The following is a 12,815-nucleotide window of genomic DNA, read 5'->3' as shown; positions in this document are numbered from 1 at the left end:
TGTGCGGGGATAACGATGTAAATAGACCAGAGTTGTCTTGCAGGTCACCAGTTGTTCCACGACCTGATGACTTGGGGAAAGAAGTGGTCCCTGAAACAGGTGGTGAAGTGCTGGTATGACTTCCTCGGACTGCCCTGCGGCCACGTCGCCTTATAGGGAGCTCCTAATCTGCCATTTGTATCACAGTGACCCTTCTATTGGCCGGGACCAAACAGGATAGCCTCCATTCACATCTGGCTTTGATGAGTATTGGTGGTTCACAGTATTTCTCTTTCGATGGACACTCAGCACGGCTGACCATGAACACCCCACGAGCCTTGCTGTTTCAGAGATGCTCCGGCCAAGGAGTGTGATCATAAGGAATTGGCCCGTGTCAAAGTCACTCGGATCTTCATCCCTGTCCATTTCTACTGCTTCGAACATGTCGACTACGAGTGCCAAACTTTAGCCTACCATCTAATACATCCCAGACACTTGACATGCACCATTTTTAGAAGATGCTCAACATTATTCGCTTCATATGGGGGCTTGGTGTCTACAGCATGCAGACAAGGTCAAGAGGTTCAGTTACCGTTTGGCTAAGCATCAGAACAACGGAGACACCCGATCTGAGCGTGTCGTGACTGCTGGTGCCAGACGTGGGGGTTCCAGCATCTCAGAAAGGTGGTTACCTTCCTGGTATTTTCCACACACTACTGTGTCTGGAGCTTGCAGAGAATGGTGTGATGAACAATAAGGTCCAGTCGGCAGGAGTTCTGAGGGTGTAAACACCTAGTAAATGAGAGAGGTCAGAGGAGGATGGCCAGACTTGCTAAAGGTAGCAGGAAGGCCACGAGTGTAAAAATAAAAGCCTGGTATGACCATGGCGTATGGAAAGGCATCCCTGAATACACAACGCTTCTACACCTGAAGTTACACAGGTGATAAAAGTTGATCCTACTTGGTATTAGCTAGGTGTACCTAATAAAGCGGCCATCGAGAGCATAAGCCCTGCTCGTCTCATAACATTACAGTTGCTTCTAATTTCTTTCTTTATTTTTGTCTGCATCTTTACAAACGAGGCCACACCATACATTCCTGCAAGACAAAGGGAGGCAGAAATCACACTGTCGTCTTGATGATAATATGACATGAAGATAAAATCGGTTGGCGTTAAAAATACACGCAAACGCATTGACGCGACGTGTTCTTTTCTTTGGCGGATGAAAGTGACCGTCAGACAGATTTAATTAACTTTTATAAAGCGCGAGGCCATTCATTAGCCCTAGTCACGCTAAATTCAGGGAAGGGGAAAGACTTCGCAGGTGATCTCCCACATGTGTGAGGCCACATTCCTAAGACGGTCACATTGGTGTAACTTAAACCTGCTGGGCTACATGATAACGACTTTAATCCTTGTCATAATAATTGGGGGGAAACAGATGGGGGGGGATTAATTCATAGCAGGGAAAAGACAAAGAATAAGAGGCCAGATTAGTGTGACAAAGTTTTTTTGGAAGTAATTATCCATTTTCGGGTCCTGCGCTTCATTCCCCGATGATCTGTCTTGGTACCTCCATGCAGATCCTCCATTAGAGTAACCTTAAGCTTTACCGGGCTGATAGCTGAACTGAATCGAATCGAGAATTCAATTACAATCAAGGGGCTATTCAGCTGATAAAAATGGAAGGTGCAGAGATAAAGACCCACTGGGGCAGAACTCACTGGACACCAGTGACTAAACTGAACTTGTTTATAAAGCCCAGGACTGGAGTTGCATATTAAAGAAGCACATCTTGGTTTTTCATTAAACTGGTTTCTCCCACCAAGGACCAGTAGGGGGCACTATTCTCAAACGTCAAGAAACATTTCTCGAGTGGCCCCATTACAAAATGCCACGAAGATCAATAATACTGTGCACACATAATTTTGACTGCTTTTCATCTACCCTGAAAAAGAATAAAATCACCAGGCTTCATAATGGCTGAAAGCAAACTTCACTATGAAAAAGAAATTAAGAGTTTGTGTTTCAGTCTTTTGTTACCTTCATAGCAAGTTAAAACATGCTCCTCTCTCTGTGTAGGACTGAGTGCCCCATCAATGACCCATCCTGCTTCACCGTGTCCAACAGAAAGAAATATATGCAAATGACCATATACTGATCAATATGTCCTTGATTGTATAATCTTCATAAGAATATACATAAAATGATTAACTCGTGAAGAATAATATCATTCAGAAAAACACAGTACACACATTAGCGGCTAACAGATAAGCCCACCAGAGCCATCATCTGCCATATTTGGAGTATGGCATCAGACTCTTTCTGGTTATTGACACCAAAATGGAGAGATTACAGAGCCTCTGGACGGACGGACGGACGGACAGATAGATAGATAGATAGATAGATAGATAGATAGATAGATAGATAGATAGATAGATAGATAGATAGGATACCCTGGGTGTTTTTTACTATGCATACTTCACTGTTCTTGTATTCTCAAGTACCCGTTTGACATCGTCTTTCATTGCTGAAATACAGTTCCAGTACTTCAGAAAAGAAGTATAGAGAATGGTAAAAATGTCATTCTTGCCCCACCTCAAATATTAAGGATGCACCAGTCGCATCCTTGTCAACAAAAACAATCCCAAGATTCACTGCATCCCAAGTTCTGTGTTTGGAGGTAAGCTGGCAAAGCCTCTCTTGCCAAGAACACAAGTATGTTCTTTGCATTCTTAGTGTCTTGTGTTTGCACTCGATGTTTGTATCTGTTCTGCTCTGCTTTTGTTCTTTTGCTGCTGTACCATAGGTGTCTGGGGGGGGGGGGGGGGGGGCACGCTCCCGTGCCATTTAAGGTGCTGAGCCATAAACTCAGATCAAGTGCAAAGTGACTCGAGGGTGAAGCAGTGTGTCACCATGCCGGGCGAGAGACTAACTGTGAGTGGGTGGGCGGGAGCGAGGTTACGCTCGTGTGTGGCCGGGGGAGCGATCCCGAGGGGGGCTGATCATGCGGGAGGAACAGGACGCAGGGATAATGAGCATACAGGCACCGGCACGAGGCCATACCCACAGCCCCCACGGAGAATCAGGCCACTTTTAACGACCCCGTCCACAGAGGCGCGAAGCCGTCGCCCTAACCCGACTCTCTCACCCGCCACCTGCCATGCACACGCAGGTCAATGAGATCCTGTAATTAGCGGGACAACCAACCGCCATCAATTCCATGGAAATAGAAAGGCTGCGGTCAAGGGTCAAGGCTGAACCACATAATGAACCAACAGAAACCGTTAGCAAGATTCCAGGGGGTAGCCATTTGGATGTGCTGGGTGCGCACCAGGCGATATATTTGGGTGCCCCCCCCCTCCGATCCACGCCCCTACGGTACATCATAATGAGATTCACAGAACTGCACGCCAATGAAAGGATAGAGGCAGTTAGGCGTGATTGCTGACGCCCCGTCCAGCACCTGCTACACGCCGCGAGCTTTCATGAGCCATTACCAGTCCGGGAGCCGCGGGCGTGCAGGTGTGCCTGCGGACATCAAACGACAATGCTAAAACTCGACTTCACTCCCAATAAAACGTGCTTTGAAATGCAGCTGAAAGACACTTTGTTCTCAGCATCATACCTGTAGGCAGCCATGCTAGCTAAGATTTCGCTCCCCTTATCTGTGTTTTTGTCGGCCAAACAAATTGCGAGGTTGACACGTTGGCTGCAGTTATTTTGGCTGCTATTCCGCCCCACAAAGGCAAAACACAGTAACTACGCTGGCACTGGAACTGAGAAAAAAAGGGCCTCTTTTGACTATCCACCTGTTTGTGGAGTAGACAGGGAAATGATAGTCTACTTATTCAAAAGCGAGCATGGTGGAACTACGATATTTTCTTGGAGCCTAAGAGGTTCAGTTTTAGTCCCAGCTCAATTTCGATAAATTATGAAGCTACATTCTTTTGCACCATGGTGAATTATGACGGACATTTTGATCGAAACGCAATTTTTGCCGTGGACGTGGTATTTAAAAACGTAGCCTATACCGTTTTTTCCGCCACCGGCACCGGTTTGTTCGTGTACGGACCGGCTGATCATTCTTGGTTATTCGACTTCGCATGCCGCTATTGTGGAACTGTATTACGGAGCAGCGATTCGGAAAAGATCGGCAAGGAACCCTTTGGGAAAAAGTAATAACGCAAAAGGCAGGGGCATAGCTCGTAAAAATGAAGGCTGGCAGGTGACCTTCGCTCTGCAAACATCTGAGATGCGCGATGCCAACATGTATTGATTGCACAGCGTTCTGAATGCATGCATAGCGGCGATGAGGTTAAATGCACCACAAAGCATGTTTACTTGCAGTGACATCAAGGGGCAGGTTTTCTCTCTGTCTCGTTTGAAATCAGGAAATGATTCTGCAGTGTATTCTGCCAAGTTCAGCCCCTGCTAGACATATGCTGACATATTTCAAACCATAACAGTAATGATGGAACGGGAACAGTAATACATGTAAGTATTACTCATTGATGTGAGACCAGTAATCCTGTTTAACGCAGTATTAAGAGAAAAATGATGGCAACGTTTTACTCTGCATGAAATGTGGAACCGATTACATATATACTAACACACAGATGCTCACTAATGCACTCACAGATACACAAACTCACTATTGCACGAATACCCACACACATGCTATTACACACACTCTCTAATCCACACACAGACATGCACTCACACATGCACTTGCTCATACACACACATGTACTCACACACACTTGCAATCACACACACACCCTAACACAAGCACTTGCTAACACACACACTTGCTAAAACACGCGCACACACACACACACACACACACAGAGCTGTGTTTGTGGGGCCCTCTCCTTCCTCTTGTATTCACCAGGTGTCACCAATCAGCTCCAAGCACAAAAAACTCACCATATTCCGGAAAACTGTGGTTGAACAATGGTAGACAGACAGATGGGCAGAAAGACAGACAGGCAAACAGACAAGCAATAAGACGACCAGGCAAGCAGATAAGCAAACAGACAGGCAGGTAGGCAGGCACACGGAAAAACAGACAGACAGATAGGCAGGCTGGTAGGTAGACAGGCAGCCAAACAGGCAGGCAGACAGACAGTGGGGCAGGCAACTAGGTAGATAGGCAAGCAGACAGAAAGGCAAGCAGGCATATGGACAGACAGGGAAAAGAGGCAGATAGGCAAGCAGACACACAGACAGACAGGCAGACAAGCAGACATATATGCAGATGGATAGACTGGCAGACAGGCAGGCAGATAGGCATGCATAAGACAGACAAGCAGACAGACAGAGAGGCAGGTAAGCCAACAGCCAAACAAGCAAAAAGGCAGGCAGACAGACAGGCAAGTAGGTAGGTAGACAGGCAGACAGAGGCAGGAAGGCAGACGGATAGGCAGGCAGACAGACAAAAGGGTAGACAGACAGGCGGGCAAACAGACAGACAGACAAATGGGCAGGCAGGCAGCTATCCACAGAGATCCCTGTCCTGCCCTATTCAGCCTTGTAGCGGGACCATTAGGCACTCAGACGCTGGCCTGGCCCTGGTGTAGGGAATGGAGGGGGGGGCACCGGAGTTCCCACATCTGCGATGCCCGTTTGATTGCCAAAAAAAAAACCAGACGCTACATTGTGAGGTGAGTGTGGGTCTGTCTGGAGGCTTTAGCATTCAGCGTGAACAATGGAGCCACGAGCGTCGGCGACTGTCACATGGGCAGCGTGCTGTACTGGCGACGTCGCCGATCCCGGGTCAGTGACCGCGGACCGTGGGCGGGGAAGCCATCGCCATCACCATCACACAGACAACGGCAGATATTTTGGCTGCATGACATCCTCAGTACCAATGCCCCCACCCCTCCCCCCACCTGTGCGCAAGAAAAATTCCCCAGTGCTGATTTTAGATGGGTTTCCCAGGGAGATGCTTGGCACAGCAAGGTCCACCCCCCCCACCCCCGCCCCCGCCTCCACCCACCTCCAGCCCACTCACAAAGCAAATGATTGGTTAATTAGCTTAACAGCAATGAATAAAACATCAATGTGTCATCAGAGGCAGAGTTTGAAGGGAGCTACTGGTGAGCTAATTTATGCACCAAGCTCCTCGATCTCCACCAGGTTCCACTCGGAAAAGCACCACGCTGTTGGATTTCACTGGATACCACACCCTTGGGGGGGGGGGGTAGTCTCAATCATCCATCATCTGCCATTATGCTGGAAGAGAAACACGCAAAAGATGTTACTGCGGTCGGACAGTCCAGCGTGCACAGCGATCACCAGATCAGCAGTACTTGTTAGTTTGTTTGTTGACTTCAGACTCTGGATAAAAATGCATGTGCTGCCGAATGCTACTACTTTATATAAAATCAGACTCACATGATTAAAAAGAAAAATCCAGCTGCGTTAGGTGCCTCGGCACACATAAAACATTCATTAAGTAAATGCAGCGCCCTCTAGCTTCAGCTGCCGCTCCTTGGTACAGACCTAAAGATTCTAAATCGGTATACATCAGTAAATTTCAGCTCCATCGTGTTTATAGAGACGTCTGAGTGCAAAGAAAAATCCATGATATTACACGCACTAAATTGATAAAAATTGAAAATAATCCCTAGAAATATTGTGCTATGCTGTTTTGAGGCGGATCATGGCCACTGACAATATATGAATGTCCATTATGAAGGTGTAATGGATGGATCTCGCTCCTACCTCCAGGCCGGGGCCTCGGCTCACTGGAAGTACTAATGGTCATCGAAATCAAAGCAGCCGAATCCTTTCAGACGTCACCATCGATCCGCACCATTCGTTTAACAGGTGGAAGGCCGTCGGCCTGAACCACAGCCAAAGATTAATGAGCCCGCCTGTTTTTGTTTCCACAGAAAAGTGTTTTATATTTTCACAAAACCTTTTTCTGAATGACCATGCCAAGAGGATGTGCGCAGAGCCCTTCATAAGTACCCTGCCTGAGCCCAGCCATGTATCCAAACAATAATGTGGTTGATTCACCTGAATCTAGTGTCCAGTCGCCTCTACTTCCTGTCCAAATACTCATGTAACTATGGTTACCTCATCTGGATCTAGTGTCCAGTCGCTTCTACTTCCTGTCCAAATATCCATCTAACTATGGTTATCTCATCTGGATCTAGTGTCCAGTCGCTTCTACTTCCTGTCCAAATATCCATCTAACTATGGTTACCTCATCTGGATCTAGTGTCCAGTCATCTCTGCTTCCTGTCCAAATATCCATCTAACTATGGTTACCTCATATGGATCTAGTGTCCAGTCACCTCTACTATCTGTACTAAGATTTGTCCTAAGATCTGTCCTAGATCATTTCCTAAGATTGAATAAGTGTAAGGGACAAAATTAAACTTTGCAGACTGGACACTGCAGCGGCTATTGTGGTCGCATGCAATGCATGGTGGCTATGCAGCACTGCTATGAATACAACACTGCATTGCTGCTGCAGATCAGAGGGCCGATATGAGAAAGGTTTCCTTGCTTCTCTCAGTAAGGGAAAACAGCATTATTGGAGACGGCTGTAAATTACATATTGATTCGGTGCAGGGAAGACATGCAGACTTCTGTGGACCTGAGAGGCTGCAAGTTACTTTATAATGCATCGGCACATCATGAATATCCCGACTGTGTCTGCACTGCAGTGGACTGGATGAGGTCAAACGCAGTATTTGTCACATAAACCGTGAGGCTTGTTGGTGTTCTGGATAAATCCGGAACCCCTCACTAGCAAACACCGGTAACAGTCTGCATGCAAGAAGGAGGGCCTTTGATCTTACCCCCGGGCAATTGATCGGAAGAATCGCATGAGATGAGGCAGTCTATTATCTCAGGCCTCAACTGGCTCTTCAGTGTGCATGGCTCTGCATACAAGAGTGCAAGGGAGATGTTAGTGAGATAAGTGCATATTCAACACGTCCACAAACAAACGAAACATGGTTCAACTATAGACAATGAACTTCTAAATATTCAAAAAAAAAAATCCAAGATGTCATGTGTGAGCTGCGCATTTTGGGTGTCATGACAACCTAACCTTCAACATCTCTTTGACCTATGATGGCCAAGTTCATCTACCCGCATGCAAAAGCAGCAAGCCCCCGTCACCTAGATGGTGTCCTGAATCTTGGATCCCAGGAATATAAAGAGCGTCCAATCACCTCCCGCCGAATGAGCCCTGAGCTCGTACGCCTCACAAACAGCCGCACATTGTCCCCGGCTTGGTTCATCCCCGTGTACCGTCCTCCTCTCTCACCGATGACACGGAGCTCGCCACACCGTAATACATTTCAGGCATGAGTGTCAACAAGCATCTCCGCGGATAAACTTGCTTCTTGACGTGGACGATAATACGCACATTGTTATGTAGATCTGCAGGGCAAGTGACTCTGGCTGCGTATCCTTTGTGAAGGTAATCTAATACAAAGGGCTACACGGCGCCTTGTAGAGCCCCCCGGAAATGTGGATATGACTCTAATTAATGTTGGCCTTCTGCCTGACTCCAGCAGCCAGAGCTCATTCGGGATCACGTCTGCTCCTGCCTGATAATCACGGACCCTTTTCCTGGCCTCAATTTTATTGGGTTTTTTTTTTCTGTAATTCCATTTCCCAGGTGCGAGAGAGTGACGCTGAGGACAGGTACCACCCAGGGAGGTCCGGATCCCCCCAGCCCCCAACATAACCAGGTCAGGTGGCTGTTTGCTTTGCATGCTGCGTCGGGGGGGGGGGGGGCAACGTGCCCCCATCCAGGCATTCAGCAAAAAGTTTATTCTACATAAATACCATTGCGCCAAGTAAGGTAACTCAGGGGGTTGCCCCCTCCCACAACACCGTATAACACTTCCTGCTAACGGACTCAGTTCTGCTGTAAACGGACCATGTTTTAAGTCAGTGCCTATGTACCCAGCCAAGTAAAAACCATAAACACATTAATTGGCACCACTACTCATCCATCCATCCATCCATCCATCAGCATCTATTTCTTCTACTGTCTGTGTTCTTGCTCTTTGTTCCTCCATGTTGCAGCACCAGAATGTAGATCAATAAAATCACACTAACAACTCAACCTTTAGCAATTAATATTTTTTGCTACAATTTCTGCTCATACCAAGTACCAGCATTCTGCCAATCTCTGTGCATTTATGCAACCCCAGTGAATAAGATAATGTCTATAGCACTGGTCAAGCCAAATCAAGAGATTACGAACACTGGAGCCATATTTGTTTAAACAGAAGCCTTGCATGTCTGTCTGTGTATTCAGCCTGAAAGTAGTCCTTCACCGCCAGCTTAACATTAAACACGACATTAAAATAACTTTGGGGGTTTGACGTTAATTCTGTTACCATGTGCCAAAGCTGCACGCAGCCCAATCACTTACCTCCTAAGCAGACCCCCAACCCCTCCTCACCAAACCCTCTTCTGCCATTTTAAACTTTTTTTTCTGCAGAATTCATTCTGTAATTTGTAATTCTGCCAATTATGAATGTAGGGAACTTTCATTTACATGGAGAGAGTCACTGTTGAAAATATCCATATTTGAATGACTAGGCCCCTAGCCAGACGTCGCTGTGATCTTTCCAGTGTTTGAGAGAAAAGGCTTATTCAAATATTCTCCGGATTCAGGCACTTTCATAATAACATATTACAACAGCCCTCTTAAAGCTAATTTCTATTCAACTCTGTTGTGTAATTAACAAGTAATCAACCAGACCTGTCGCTCATCATCCTCACAGCCCCAAACTGTTATGATTTAGTACATTTTTTAATCAACAAAATTGTTAGGGTTACACACAAGATTATTCAATCAGCACATACTAAAGCACTTTTTCACATTCAGCTCCCTGTCGAGCAGCTCCTCCTCCTATCCAACCACCCTCTCCCCCACCAAAAGACGAGATACCTCACAGTACAATGACACTTACGGGGAGTAAAATACTCTTATGACTCACTGAGAATTACTTTTAATGATTTGTCATTAAGATGACACGTCTAAATGTTCAGTATCCCAACAACTATAGAACATCTCAGGCTCCAATTTTTCTCCAAAATTCAAAAGAAAGTTTATGAACGACCCCCCCCCTCCCAAAACAGAGATAATTCACAGACCCACTGTACCATATACCCCATTATATTTCACATTCCGAGAACTGACCTGCCCTGGCTCTACACCTCCTCCTGTCATATACTGAATTGCCCATCAGCTCACCTCCACTCCTCGCCTCCTTATCCCGGCCCATTGCCAGGGGAGCGCGGGGAGGAAGGGCGGAAAAGCCGCCGTTTTGCCGGCTCCCTCCCGCTGCGCGTCAGCTCGGCACCCGGCGGCTCTCCGTGTCAATCAGCACCCTTGGCAAGCGCCCACATTATACCCATGCATCGCCTGTCACCCTTATCAGGGTGTACTGAACCCATCCGTATGCGGGCCGTTTGCACGGACTGCGCGACCGCGGCTCCTCCTATGTATTCCTGACTAATGTTTGCGGTTATTATAACTGTTACCGCACGACTGAGCTTGAAGGGTTTAGGATTAAACATTTACTCAATACTGTACACGGTGGCCAGGGTTGCGGACCACGCAAGCACCGTATGCGGATTTCCCAGCAATAAACATCGCGGGACGCCGAGCGGTTCTCCCTGTTTGACAGACGAATATATATTCATCGTATATTTACAAGCTTGCTTAACGTAAATAACGATAGTCGGCGGATGGATTACGATTCAATCGGTGCGTTGATAAGGTTCAGGTCCAAGACCTGTTATGCTCTGTTTGCATGGATAATACTATCTCAGGTATAGGTGTACATTTCCATTATGCTGGTAATACCGATTAGCGGTCAACACGGGGCAGTAATGAGTAATGGGTGAAGATTTCACCATTATTCCCTAGTAAATAATCAAAAAATATGACGGAAGTAGGTAGTAGGGAGGGCGTGGGGGGACTTCGTAAAAACTATGCAACGAAAAAAACACCTTTCTTTTGATTGCATGTTAAAATTAGAAATCTGTGCATGGCTGTACAGAGTCATAATGTAATGCAGTAAATAACTCGCGTTGAGTATTTCATATATTAAATGTATTTCCCGTATCACCTTACCAAACGAAGTTGAGGAAGTGGGTCAGCTTCTTTCTGCCACCAAGGACGCGATACGGATTCCCAAAACGGCAATCCCATTTTACAACACCCACCCTCGGCGGAGAGATGCATCCTTCCTTCTGGGGTTAGGAGACACTCTAAGGAGTTCCACCACGTCCCATGGGTGGAGTGAGTGCGTAATATGCTGGTTTTGTATCACGATAAGTGCAAAACAACAAATTTACAAAATGGGTCCCAGTGTAGCAGAATTTCAAAGCCACCCACATAATGTGGTGAGGGTACTTGGGAATTTCTTTGAAGTTAACTTTGTGTCATTTGATCATTTCTCTCCATCCCTCCCCCCACCCCAGAAACATATACGTATAATCAGTGGAGTAATGTCTGTTCTACACTACAACCTGACTGACATATTTTCCCTGATATTGCAATACTGTCAGTTTGTATGGGAACTTTTTAGACCATCACTAGGAAGCCAATCAATTACATCTGTATATGCATTAAATTAAAGTGTCCCCCTCACATTTCATAATTATTCGTTTGGACCCCCCCATTCAAAATGCTTCTGATTCCCCTATCTATATGCACATTCCTGATTGTATATAATGCATAGGAAGGGAGCTACATATTGCACTCCCCAGCTGCCTCTACACTTTCCCCCCGCTCTTGTCCCTGTGATGTCTCTTTCCTTTCTTGCTGCTGTGCTGTAACCCTGTTCATCCTATCGTCAGAAGCAGCACCAGCAGCTGCGTGCCATCGCCTGCTTGCCCCCCCACATTGAGCCTCAAATCTTCAAATTTTGACAGTGTGAATTTCGACTTTGCCATCTTGCTCGTTTGACTTCCTCTGCCGGCCCCTGGAGGCTGGGCCTTCCCCTTTGTCTCTGGTTCCTCCCAAGGTTTCTTCCTTCTAGGGAGTTTTTCCTCGCCACTGTCCCCTCTGGCTTGCTCACTGGAGCATTTTGGCAGGGATAATGTAAAGCACTTTAAGACAATGTAATATTGTGAAAATGCGCTATAATAATTAGACTGAATTGAAACTGAACTGAGTTGAATGATCTCGCTCAAGTATAAGACTTCCTTTAGTTTCCAAGTCAAAAACAATTCACCAAGAATTCACCAGATTAAAAATTACTTACTATTTCATCTGAAGTTTGGAGTGCAACTAGTCAGCTGGTTAATCCATATCAGCCGGTTGCATTGACTAGTACCTGTACTGCTGCACAGCAGTACTCATTCCTCTACGTGTCACGTCTCAATGGCATCACCGTAGTGCCAAACATCCGCAAAGCTAAGTGTTATTTTGCCTGTAAAACACTGACAAAATTTCACACATCATTTTGCTTTTATAAGATGTTGAGTTGGATATTATTTAGAATGTTATTAGCCAGCAGGGATGCCAAGTTTTACACATCTGGCGCGACACTCATGCAAGAAATCTTATGGCAAATCTTTATTATTCCTTTATAAACCTAAAATTGGCTATATCAAAAGCATTGGGGTGGTTTGCAAATCCTACAGATTATTCACAAGGCAGTGAACCTGTTGCATACATGTAAAGGCATGTGCAGACTCGTCTCAAATTGAAAATCTCACTCCAGCCAGTTGACCAAAGTTGGTAACCCTGTATAAGTTGCTGATTTTGATCCAAAATCCATCCATCCATTTTCCAAACCACTTATCCTACTGGGTCGCGGGGGGGTCCAGAGCCTAT

The sequence above is a fragment of the Brienomyrus brachyistius genome, chromosome 4, assembly GCF_023856365.1.
Source record: "Brienomyrus brachyistius isolate T26 chromosome 4, BBRACH_0.4, whole genome shotgun sequence".
Lineage (NCBI taxonomy): Eukaryota > Metazoa > Chordata > Actinopteri > Osteoglossiformes > Mormyridae > Brienomyrus > Brienomyrus brachyistius.
The sequence above is the reverse complement of the archived record's forward strand: the minus strand, read 5'-3'. Positions refer to the sequence as shown.